This window comes from Prionailurus viverrinus, chromosome B1 (genome assembly GCF_022837055.1).
Source record: "Prionailurus viverrinus isolate Anna chromosome B1, UM_Priviv_1.0, whole genome shotgun sequence".
NCBI classification, from domain to species: domain Eukaryota; kingdom Metazoa; phylum Chordata; class Mammalia; order Carnivora; family Felidae; genus Prionailurus; species Prionailurus viverrinus.
Genome location: NC_062564.1, coordinates 139740581 through 139753379, shown reverse-complemented (window position 1 = coordinate 139753379; position 12799 = coordinate 139740581). Strand labels below are relative to the sequence as shown.

Here is a 12799-nt window from a genome sequence, read left to right as displayed (position 1 = left end):
CAAGCTAGATTCTGTAGAGTACATACTCTTTAAATCCACTAAAATACAATTCAAAAATAGGCAAAGAGTTACCTATAATAATACTAGTACAGACAATGGCTGCCTTTGAGGTAGTTGATGGGTATAGAGTAGAAGAGAGAAAGAGGGGCTGTGGTGCTGGGAATGTTCTATTACCTGATCTGTTTGTTGGTTACCTGTGCTTGTTCACTTCATGATCTGTGTACTTCACTGAAAAGTTAATTTTAAAAAACAAAAAAAAAAAATTAGGGTTTGTTTATTTACTTTTGAGAGAGACAGAGACAGCATGAGCAGGAGAGGGGCAGAGAGATAGAGGGAGAGAGAGAACACCAATCAGCACAGACCCCGAAGCGGGGCTCGAACCCATGAAACCATGAGATCATGACCTGAGCTGAAACCAAGAGTCAGACGCTTAACCGACTGAACTACCCAGGCACCCCTTAAAAAATAAAATATTAAAAAAAATATATGGCTTCGGGGCGCCTGGGTGGCTCAGTCGGTTGGGCTTCCAACTTCAGCTCAGGTCATGAACTCACAGTTTGTGGGTTCGAGCCCCGCATCAGGCTTTGTGCTTACAGCTTAGAGCCTGGAGCCTGCTTTGGATTCTGTATGTGTGTCTCTCTCTCAGCCCCTCCCTCACTCGTGCTGTCTCTCTCTGTCTCAAAACTAAAACTAAAAATAAAACATTAAATATATAATCCTAGGTTCGAATCTCTGCTCTGCCACATCTTAGCTGTATAACCTTGGACAAGTCACTGAACCTTTCCAAATTTCCCACTTGTCCTCCATGAACAGAGCATGGTAATCAGATCTACTTTTTAGGAATATTATGCACACTAAGATAAGCTGCCAATAAATACTTTAAAAATGGCAGCAGTAGAAGCTGGTAATGGCAGTACTCATGGCAAGTTTTTGGAGGGCAAGAGTGGAATGGGAAAAGAAACCAGGGAGAAACAAAGAGGCTCAGTTCAGTTCAAAGTTGCTCCAGGAGGGCTGGATCTCCAGTTCGTGCACATTGGCGGCAGCATTGGTGATCTTTCCTGTAATCCTTTTACATCCCCCACTTTCATAACCGACATTCTTGGAAGCAATACATTTCTGTTCTCTAAGCTGCTTCGGGAAGTTTAACTTGTCAAAGTCCACCAACAGTTCTTGCTATATAGGGTGCTCCATCTTCTTTCTCTGGTCCTGAATATTAGAGGCCTCTGTTCCCACTGTTTGCTTTTGTTGGGTCATAGCACGTAACCCTGCAACCTTCTTTGCATAAGGCTCAGTGCAAAGCAGGGGCCAGTGGCCTCTGCCTTCTCTGTCATCTCTCAAGAATTTCTTGTGAGCATAGAAGCTGAGGCCATACAACCCATGTGGTGTTTCATAGCTTAATTACATATACAAATAGAAAGCATATTGTAAAGCATATTTATCAAGGGCACTAGATCTGAAGCTGTAATGCCAGGGTTTGATTCCTAATTCTGCCCCTTATGAACTGTAGAACCCTGGGCAAGTCATTTAATCTCCAGTTTTCTCAGCTGTAAAATGATAATAAACACAGTCCACAGGGCATAGGATTTCCATGACAGTTTAACGTGTTCACAATGTAAACCTCTAAGAACAGCGCCCTACACATAAAATATATTACCTAAGGGACAGCTATTACTCTTATAAGTCAGAAAGTTACCAGCAATATAAAAACCTTCAAGTCAAAACAGCCCTAAAAACTATACTGAAGACTGCCTTTATTTAAGGGAGACCCTACACAATGTCAGTCAAACTGCTGGCGGTCCTCCTGTTCGGCCTCCCCATGCTCAGAGCACCCTTGGCCCACTGAACTACTCGCAGGTCCCCAAATGGGCCAAGCCCCTTGTCTCCCTGCCAGCCATTCCTCCATTCAAATCCATCTCAAGATCCTCTTGTCCATGAAACTTTCCCCGATCCCACGAGGCATAGTACCTTCCCTCCTTTCTTTGTACACCCACTTCTTAGAATATGAACCACAAAAGACTGCAATACATTTTAGTTTCCCCAAAGAGACTGCAATCTCCGATGCTGTGACTATGCTTTCTTGACCATCCTCTTATTTATCTAAACCTATAAGCGCACCTGGCAAACAGCAGGAACTCAACAAGATTAAGAAAGCTAAAGCACATTCCAATTCTTCCTCCTTGGGTGGCTCAGTCGGCTGAGCATCCGACTTTGGCTCAGGTCACGGTCTCAAGGTTCCTGAAGTTCAAGCCTTGCATCGGGCTTCATGCTGATGGTGCAGAGCCCGCTTCGGATTCTCGGTCTCCCTCTCTCTCTCTCTGCCCCCCACCCCGACTTGTGCACGCTCTCTCGCTCTCTCCTTCTCTCTCTCTCAAAAATAAATATACATTTAAAAAATTTCTTTCTCCTAGTTTAAAAATTATGGGTATAGAGACAAGGATGGAGACAAGAAATGTCAGTACCTTACCAAACAAGACACAGATAATAAGCATAGAAGCATCTCTTTAATTCCTTCTTCCAAATATCTTTTGAGTAATAAACCAACAAGAAAACAAAAATAAGTGCACAAGTTTATTATTTGAGGAACTAGCATGTGAAAGATGAGGTCATTCCATGTGTAATCAGAAAATGGGCATGACTCTCCGGTCAACTTTCTTACCCTATTGCCCATGTAATTAAATACGGTTGTAATCTAATCATGTTCACTGTTACTTCATGCTCACAACAAAGATTTCTCTCTCCCTTTCTTAAATGTGTGCAGATGATCCTATTCCCATGAGCATCAGCCAACAGAGGTTAATAACGAAATGTTGAAAACAACTAAAATTTACAAGGAAGTTAATCTGACACACTCAATGATATGCATAATCATCATTGTGCTGCATGGTAGTTAGGTAGAAATGGTAAATAGTTCCCTTAAAAGTCTGTAATGAGTATTGCTCTTAAATCATCAAACTGAACATTTCAGGAGTCAGCTGCAGGGAGGCCTGTTCCTATAACAAATACTGGCTCCCAATTGTCACTGCACATTACGACCGTCTGGGGAGATTTTACAAATCCTAATATCCAGGGCGCTCACCTCAAACCAATTTAATAGGACTCCCTGGTGGTTGAACCTCAAGCATCAGTATTTTTTACCACTCCCCAGGTGATCACAATGTGCACTTAAGGTTAAGAATTACAGCTGTAAACAAGAAGATGCAAGGGAGCTTGAAACTGTCTTTTCCCTCTATTCCCACTGCACTGGGAACACGACTCCATTGAAGGTTCATTGTGCAATCAATCATTTACTATCAAATAATTAACAATGATTGATTAATTAACAATAATCAATTAACGTTTGTCACAGGACTTTTCCATATCTTATTCTCTGCCGCAATATTACAAATAAATACAGAAATGAGAAAATCATTACTCCCCTGTGCCTTCTCCCAGGAAACCATACAGAACCTGAAACATGTCCTAGCCAGGCCACTGGGGCAATGCTGTCAAGTCAGCCCCAAGACTCTGGACTTTTGTTTTAACTGTGGCAAAATATACATTATATAAACTGTACCATTTTAACCATTTCAAGGGCATAGTGCAGTGGCATTAAGTATATTCTCATTGTTTTGCAATGATCATCACCATTCATCACCACCCTAAAATTTCTCATCTTCCGAAACTAAAACTCTGTACCCATGAGACAATAACTCCCATTCTCTGCTCTTCCCAGCCCCTGGCAACTTCCAACTCTATTTTATGTCTCTACAAATTTGATTACTCTAGGTGTGTCATAGAAGTGGATTAATACAATATTTGTCTTTCTGGGTCTGACTCACTTTGCATAACGTCTTCAAGGTTCATTCATGTTGTAGCATAAAACAAGAAGGAATTTTGTTTATCCATTCATCCATCAGTGGACATTTGCGTTGTCTCCACATTTTGGCTGCTATAAATAGCTCACAACATGCTGCTAGGAACACACATGTACAAGACTCTGGACTTTTTATACATAGCTTTACATACCCAGCATGGCCAACATTCTTGGCCAGAGAATCTCACAGCAGGGAAACACAAGGGCCTAGTGTAGTATGCAGAATTCTAAGATGGCCCCATGATCTCCACCCCCTGGTGTCAAGCCTTGTATAATCCTCAACCTTGAGTGATATGGAACCAGTGATTTGCTCCTTGCCAACATTATATGGCAACAGTGATGGGAGGGTCAGCCCATATGTGTAACATAAGATTTCATCTTAGTCAACTGTAAAGAGATTCTCCAACTTCCCCTGAAGAAGTATGTCATGCTGTGAATGGGCTTGGGGAAAAGAATATGGCTAGGAACTCTGGGCAGCCACTAGGAGCTGAGAGAAGCCTCTGGTGACAGCCAGCAAGAAAATGGGGACCTCAGTCCTACAACTACAAGGAACTGAATTCTGCCAACAGTCATGTGAGTTTGGAGGAGGGCTTCTTCCACTAGAAAGCTCTAGAAAGGGACACAGCCAGCTGACTCTTTGACTACAGTCTTATGAAACCCTGAGCAGATGACCTAATTGCTGTGCCTAAATGTCTGACCCATGGAAACTCTGAGACACAAATATGTGTTGTTTTAAGCTGCCAGGTTTGTGGTAGGTTATCACACAGCAATAGAAAACTAATATACCTTGGTTTCCCTAGTTTCTATTACCTATTCACTTTTTACCCCCCTTTTCCTCATCCAGTCTAGAAAAAGGGAACTCAAAGCTACAGATCTTTCTTTCTTTCATATTTCCCAGAGCTTGATCTATAAACCCCAAAAAGATGATAAAAACTGCTGCCTGAAATTTACCAATTAAAATTAATTTGACATGACAAACATCTACTCCTGGAAGGACTGAATGGAAATTGAGAGTTCTTGATCACTCACATTTTACTATGAATTATATACATAATATCCTCTGTCCATTCCTGGCTATAGGTCTCAAAACAAAACAAAATAAAAACAAACAAACAAAAATCCTGTCAAACAAGACTGCACTAAAATGTCTATAACTAAAAAATAACTCAAAGGAGAGTCAAGGAGGGGAGGAGACAAATAATTTTAAAATGAGATTTTAAGAAAAGGAAACAGTTTTAATCAAAAGATAAATACAAGAAATGTATCTTCACAGAGAAGGTACTTCCAAAAAGAGTCTAAAAACTGAAAAGCTTCATCCTGGGCTTCACATATTTTCCCTTTCCTGAGAATTCTATTGCAATTCAAACCCTAGAAAAACAAGGTGACAGGAGCAGAGCTGCTCAGACTTCCAGAAAGAAAAGGGAGGCTCCTCTGGAAGCTGCACTGCTCATTAGGAGGCAAAGGTCAATGGCAATGCTTCCCTCTGATCCAACAAGCCCCAAGGATAAAAAAAAAAAAAAAAAAATTCACTGTTTTCTTGACTCTACTATTTCTACTACACTCTTCCTGTGAATCTAGCAAGGAAATGGGTAGCGTCCAGAAAGGCATGCAATGTCTATAAGAAAAAACCGAGTTAGAAGGCACTTTGAAGATGTAAATGAGGGGCGCTGGAGGCTACTGCTCAGGCTTTCAGGACAGTGGTTCAGGGCGAGCACTGCTAAATTCATCTGGAGGAACTTATTTGTAGCCAAGCAGACCCACAAACTACTACAAATATTGTATAAATTAATATGATAGCAAGCAAAATAAAATGAGTATAGGTTTCAGAGTGGCTCTAATTAAGTAGCAGATGTCCTGACAACGAGGTGAGCCTAAACAGCTTTACACTACTAATGGTGACCATGGGCTAGTTACTTATGCCTGCTAAGCTGCAGACAGTGATTCTTAGGTGGCAGGTTTACTGTGAAAATAAATGAGGTTAATTCTAACTTCAGTCATAGTGCAGTGTGCCTGGCGTGTGATGGCTACTTGAGATTGGTACTGGTGGCCACTGACTACTCTCATACTAAGAATGGAGGAAAATTTGGAGGGAACAAAATAAAAGTCTACATGAAGGGCACTTGGGTGGCTCAGTCGGTTAAGCATCCGGCTTCAGCTCAGGTCATGATCTCACGGTTCATGGGTTCAGGCCCTATGTCAGGCTCTGTGCTGACAGCTCAGAGCTGCTTCAGATTCTGTGTCTCCCTCTCTCTCTGCCCACTCCTTGCTCATGATCTCTATCTCAAAAATAAATAAACATTAAAAAAATTTATAAAAGTATACATGAAAGAAATGAGAGAGAGGAGACAGAAAGACATACACAAAAGGGAAGCAAAAGAGGAAGAAAAACAAAATTCAAGAATGAGCTTCTCTGATTAAGAAATTCAATATTCAATAAATATTTGCTGAATTGAATGTGTTAGCCTGAGGACTAAAGGAAATCTTGGACGTTACATAGCTGTGAGCCAAGGCTACTGGTCTTTGGGTGGTATAAGAACATCACAGTGCCTGCTAGGACTCTCAGGCACGTAGACCACAAGGTGAGGGGTGGCTTGGAGTCAGCTGGGAACTTACACAAGCACTTGGACTCTTGACTGTTCGCAGCAATGAGTCCTTGAGTGCCCAGCGTGTTCTGAGGCTTAAGGAAACATTTTTCCTAACACCTGGCAACTGGCAGACTGACAGATTTGAGGATCAAGTGAGAAGGAACAAAGAGGGGCTATGAACCAAGCAGAAGATCATCACAGAAGCTGCGAGAGGGCCTGAGTGTGGGTGCGCAGTGAGAAGGAGCCCAGGGCCTTTGGCTCTTAGACAGAAAGAAGGAAAGTCAGAGGCAGGAAGTGAGAGGGACTGGGGCCAGGACTCAGAAAGTCTGCCAAAACCTACTTAACTTCACCAAGACGTCCAGGCAACTGCCACCTAATTCTAGGCAGGTTCCTCAACTTGCCTGCACTCTTTACCTCTCCTTTTTTTTTTTTAAACAGCACCACCCTCCCCCACTTCCCCTCCACACACACCCCCAAGGGCAGCCATTCACACTGCAGGCTGCACTTTCTGTATGAGCTGTGCACATCGTGGTAGAGAACACACAGGCAGACACAGACACAGATTTAAAACCTGGTTCAAGGAACTACCAACACCAGGACCTTGAGCAAATTGCTGAATGACTCTGAACTTTCATTTCATCTTCTTTGACGCAATGGAAAGGCAACACTCACCTCATTAGGCAAGTGTCCTACCTCCATGAGATAACATTGAGAAAACAACAGACATCTAGCAGTTAACTAGTAACGTTTTCCTACTTCATCCTTGAGTAGGTAGGTGTGATTGGGGTGTCTAAATGCACACCATTTCTGTAGAACAGAACCTCTGTTTTCAAACATTCTGACAACTTTCATCAGACACATCACCCCACTGCCATCACCCACAGCTTCTTGTTATCAGATCACCCCACAACTGGACTTTTCTCTTCTTTCTTTCCTTACATAGGAGTTTCATTTTCTGCTTTTCAGAAGACTCAAGTTAAGGCAATAGTATTTATAAGCATATGCACAAATTTTTTAACTATCCAACTGATTATTAAAAGTCTGTACCTATGTTCTTTAAAATATTTAATAATCTATTGATGTGAAATCTAGACATGGAACTTCTGAAAAAGCAGCATCTAAGTCGCTATTTTGTGGAAGTAAAAAAAGGTTTCTTTCCCTCCCATAGGCAGCAAGATTTTCCTCTACTGCGAACTGAGAACAGGGCAGCACTTTCTGGAAGCATAATTTTCCGGGAGAAATAACAATAGCCAGAAGCAGTTTGTAATCATACAAAAAAAAAAAAGCATTAGAAAAGCATCTATTTCTAATTATATATTTGAATTTTTACAAGGCTTCCCAACTAAAATGTAATTTTCATCTTGGAAAAGTGGTATAGAGGAGTCGTTAGAACAGACTTGAGACAGCAGATGTTCTGGTTTTGAATACTGGTTCTGATATTAAAAGCTGTGTAATCTTGGGCAAGTAATTAAACTTTGCATGTCCTAGTTTCCTCATGCATAGAACAGGGTGAAAATAATCATATCTATCGTATAGGTTTGTTGTGAGAATTAAATAATCCAGTATTTGTGAAGCATTCAGAATGGTGCCCAGCACATAATTAGTGATATAAAAATGGTATTATTAGTACTATTCTTAGTCATTCCATACAAACACTCCTGCCCAATAAAGGAGCTACATTTCTATACTGCACATTCAAATACTCAGCCCTGCTTTACAAAGGAAACACAAATAGTAACAACCATACTCTTCCTCAATCCCTTGATGTAGATCTTATTTAAATGGATGACTCACTAGCATTTTCCACTTTTACCTATTCTGCTCCTGGGATGGGAGTGACAAATGAAACTAATTGTCCTTCCTAAAACTAGAGTCAACGTCTGAAGTCAGATGGCAAGTCTTTGTTTTATCTTTCCTTTTCAGGGAAGAACAATGGTTTCAAATGATAGTTTTTGCATTCTTAGCGAAAGGCAGTCATACTAGCAACTTGCCAGATGTCTCTGATTAATTTGCCTGTGTTCCACCAGACATTCAGTATGAGCTTGTAATTTTGCTCTGCCAATGCTGAAGTTTGCTAAACAATGTCTACATAAACAGAAAATTCAATTTCAGTGAAAGGCCTGACCTCTGAATACATGGTTGTCTTGGTACTCAAGGCAGGTCAGACATGGACAGAAATGCTATCTGAACTCTTCCTCACCCTCCTTTGCCAGTGACATTCAGTTCTCAGTCTTGAGAAGCACTGTACTCATTTGGGAACCCATTCATGCCCCCCCAAGGATACCACAGTCTATGCTATCAGGTGGATCAAGTCCATTCCCTGTATCCTCTTCACACAGGCCCGAGCTCTGAGGATCCAGCACGTGGTGAATTGATGCAATGGATAAGTTCTGCTCAGCTATGCTTGGAAGAAGCCAGGAAGCACCATTGTTCTTCCCACCAAGCAGTGCGGCATGTCAAAATAAATCAGGCTGGTACCTAAACTGGCCTGACTTGAGGCCTTTGATTTTTGTGGGGAGTTCTAAGTACTAGGATTGTAAATGAAAATAACTGGTTTCAAGGTTAAGAATCTTGGATTCTAATCTTAGTTCTGCCACTTACCATGGCATAACCGGCAACTCTCCTGCACCTGCTTCCCCCCTTCTCCAAGAAAAGGGGTAGCGTGAAACAATCTCTAAGGTTCTTCCAGCTCTAAATCCTCTGCTGTTTACCATAATAAATTTAAATCAGAGATCAGAGCATTTGACATACTGGAGTGCTCTGACTCATCATGATTTATGATACTTCAATAAGGCTGAGTACCTGTTATAGAAACAGTCTATGTGCCCACATAATTGCATGCTTCAGAAGCTCAAAAATGGTCAGTAGGTACAAAGCCAAGTCACTACAAAAGACTATGATATACTGTTGGTTCAGTGCGGTTTAAGAGTGACCCTATTGTGCCCACTTCAATCTGACAGGCACATTCTCATTTTCTGTGGCCTTGCCCTAAAACTGAACACAGGTCCTGTGTTGTCTACATAGTTTTCCCAAACTTCTCTAGGTCATAATCCCCACCTCAGAAGATTGGAGTTCCAGTCAAAAACACATAATCTACTTCCAAAGAAGATATGCAAATGGCTAACAGACACCAGAAAAGATGCTCAACATCACTAATCATCAGAGAAATATAAATCAAAACCAAAATGAGATATCACCTCATACCAGTCAGAATGGCTATTATCAAAAAGACAAGAAATAACAAGAGTTAGTGAGCATGCAGAGAAAAGGGAACCCCCAGACACTGTTCGTGGGAATGTAAATCAGTGCAACCACTATGGAAAACAGTATGGAGGTTCCTCAAACAATTAAAATAGAAATCCCCTACAATCCAGTATTGCACTGCTGGGTATTTACCCAAAGGAAATGAAAACACTAATTTGAAAAGGTATGTACACCCTTATGTTTACTGTAGCATTATTTACAATAGCCAAGATTGGAAGCAACCCAAGTGTCCATCAATAGATGAATGAATAAAGAAGATGTGGGGTGTGTGTGTGTGTGTGTGTGTGTGTGTGTGTGTGTATGCAGTGGAATATCAACCATAAAAAAGAATGAGATTTTGTCATTTGTGATAACATGGGTGGAAACTAGAGGGTATGGTACTAAGTAAAATAAGTCAACAGAAAGATAAATATCGTATAATTTCAGTTATATGTAGAACCTAAAATACAAAGCAGAACAAACAAACTGAATAAGACCCACAAATACAAAGAACAAACTGGTAGTTAGTTGCCAGAAAGGAGGGGGCTGGGGGATGGGTGAAGGAGAGTGGGAAGTACAGGCTTCCAGTTATGGAATGTGTAAGTCACAGGAATGAAAGGTACAGCATAGGGAATACAGTCAATGGTATTGTAATAGCATCGTATGGTGACAGATGGCAGCTACACTTGCGGTGAGCATGGCATTACTTGTAGAACCTGAGGCACAAACCAATCAATGAAAAAGAGTGATTCCCAAATTCTAATTAATTTTTCAATTCAGAAGCACAAGGCTCTATGAAAGTATATGTGGAATATGAGGGCAGGGATGCTCTAGTCTGATCTCTTCAGCACTTAATCATTAAAAATCATTAGCCTATTTCTTCATCATGACCACAACGTAGACTTGTACCCATCTGGCTTCCGTTTATGACGAGGGGAATCACTGCCAATGCTTATTCAAGAGCTCTAATATCTTCCCTCCCTTGTCCCTCTCACTAAGATAGGTGGTTGTACTTAACTACTGATTTTCTTTTCTAGAAATTGTACCTAACTACTGATTTTCTTTTCCTGGTTATAATGGAGCTAATAAAGAAACACAAAGGAACATGTTTATCTTGGATTGTTCAGTCACTTAACACTAGGAGAATGGTGTTCTGTCTCAAGATGGCCAAGTCTTTGGAAGAAAATAGTTGAACATGATTTTTGCTCAAGAGACACCTGGTAGAGTATGTAGGAGAAGGTCAAAGCAGATGATTGACTATCAAATTCTTTCATGCTTCTCTCAGATATACAATAACATTCCTATCTGAAAGATTTTTGTGGATAAATAATATATTGTGTTTAAACAGAAACAGCAATATAATACAATATAATGCACAATGTGTAATATCATATATATTACTATATATGCTTATATCTGTTATATCAACAGAGAACACTAGATGATATCCAATTTTTGAAGCACAAGTTTGTAACATTTATAATTTCTGAAATCACACCATTAAAAATAAATGTTACTTTTGCAAAGGGAATAGATAAGACCTTTCTAAACCAACTAATAATAAAACTGTTGACTTACAACAAATTCTTCTGAACTCTAACATTAATCAGATTTCTTTCAGCCACAGAGTATTATGATTAATAATCCAGCATGACTTGTTTCCCTAGCAAATATTTATGGATCACTCACTATGTGACTGTCAACAAATTGATGAATTAAACCTCCCTTTGTAATTCTGTTGTCAAAATTAATCATTTATTTGTTTAAGTCGGATGTTTTACATTGATTTATATGACTCATGTTTATGAGTAAGTTAAAATTTGTTTTAAATTCACAAATACTGCATTTTCCGAGAGAAATTCAGGCTCAGCCAAGACATTATCAAGGCACAAGATTTAATTTTATCTAATAAATATTCATTCACTTAAAAATAATGCAGGGGCGCCTGGGTGGCTCAGTTGGTTGAGCGTTCGACTTTGGCTCAGGTCGTGAACTCACTGATCATGAGTTCGAGCCCCTCATAGGGCTTTGTACTGACAGTTCAGAGCCTGGAGCCTGCTTTGGATCCTGTGTCTCCTTCTCTCTCTGTTGCTTCCCGCTCTCTCTCTCTCTCTCTCAAAAATAAATAAGGATTAAAAAAAATTAAAAAATAAAATAAAATAAAAATAATGCAGAAATGAGACCCTAACTTGGGATGTTTCTAGTTCATCTTTCCTGTTTAAGAAATTCAACCTTCAGTTAGAAAATGTACACATGCACGCACACTCATGGACACATACATGTGTGCACACACACGTGCAAGAATGCTATTATAAACTTTCATAAGTTCTTGTAAAAAATCTTTATTTTCAAACTTAATTCTAACTTTCCATTGTTCCCTCTCTCTGAAATGCCCTTTCCACCTCCTCTATGCTTTTTTCCCTCTTTCAGGTCCCAGATAAAAGTCACCTCCTCAGCCAGGCCTCCATGAGAATCCCAATTCTGTCTGCAGAAAAACTGCAGTTGAGAAGGAAGAGTTAAGTAAGAGATACTCAAGAACAGAAGTTGAAAAGAAAATTGGATGGTAATACTTTCCATTGATTTTCTCTCTCCCTAATCGCAGACACCCACACTATCCTGTTGTTTTCCATCATATCATGTATCCCAATTAATAATTACACAGCATCTCCCTGTTTTTGTGTATACTGTCTATCTCCCCCCCCCCCCCCCCCGAGAAAGGCTCTGTGCCTATTACTCACTAATATACACTTAGCATCTAACACAGTGGCTGGCAGGTGGTAGTACTCAGCTTCACCTGTGAGACGAATGAATGGACTCCTCCTCCTTGGAGGATCCAACTTACTCCTTCTTCATGACGCTGGCTGACTAAGTGCTAGCAAGCAGGTTTTGCTATACGTATTCATAGTTCACTGTGATTTGTGTACCCCTTTAAATCCCCTCCTATAGACAGAGAGAAGGGGAGAATCCCTAAGACTATCTCTTCACTCCCCTAGGGTTTTCGAGATAATGGAAATGACTTTTGTAAATTCAGCTCCTCAGTTATACGCACAAACCAAAGTCTGGCTAACACGCAATTCCTGATTTAAAGAAAAGTTTTGCTTATCCAAACCAAACCAAG

General features: G+C 40.3%; 1 protein-coding gene across 3 annotated transcripts in view; it reads right to left on the bottom strand.

Annotated features, from left to right (window-relative positions):
* The window catches only part of PRKG2 (protein kinase cGMP-dependent 2), a 105265-nt gene that overhangs the window by 81866 nt on the left and 10600 nt on the right, over positions 1 to 12799 (bottom strand). The window lies entirely within an intron of this gene.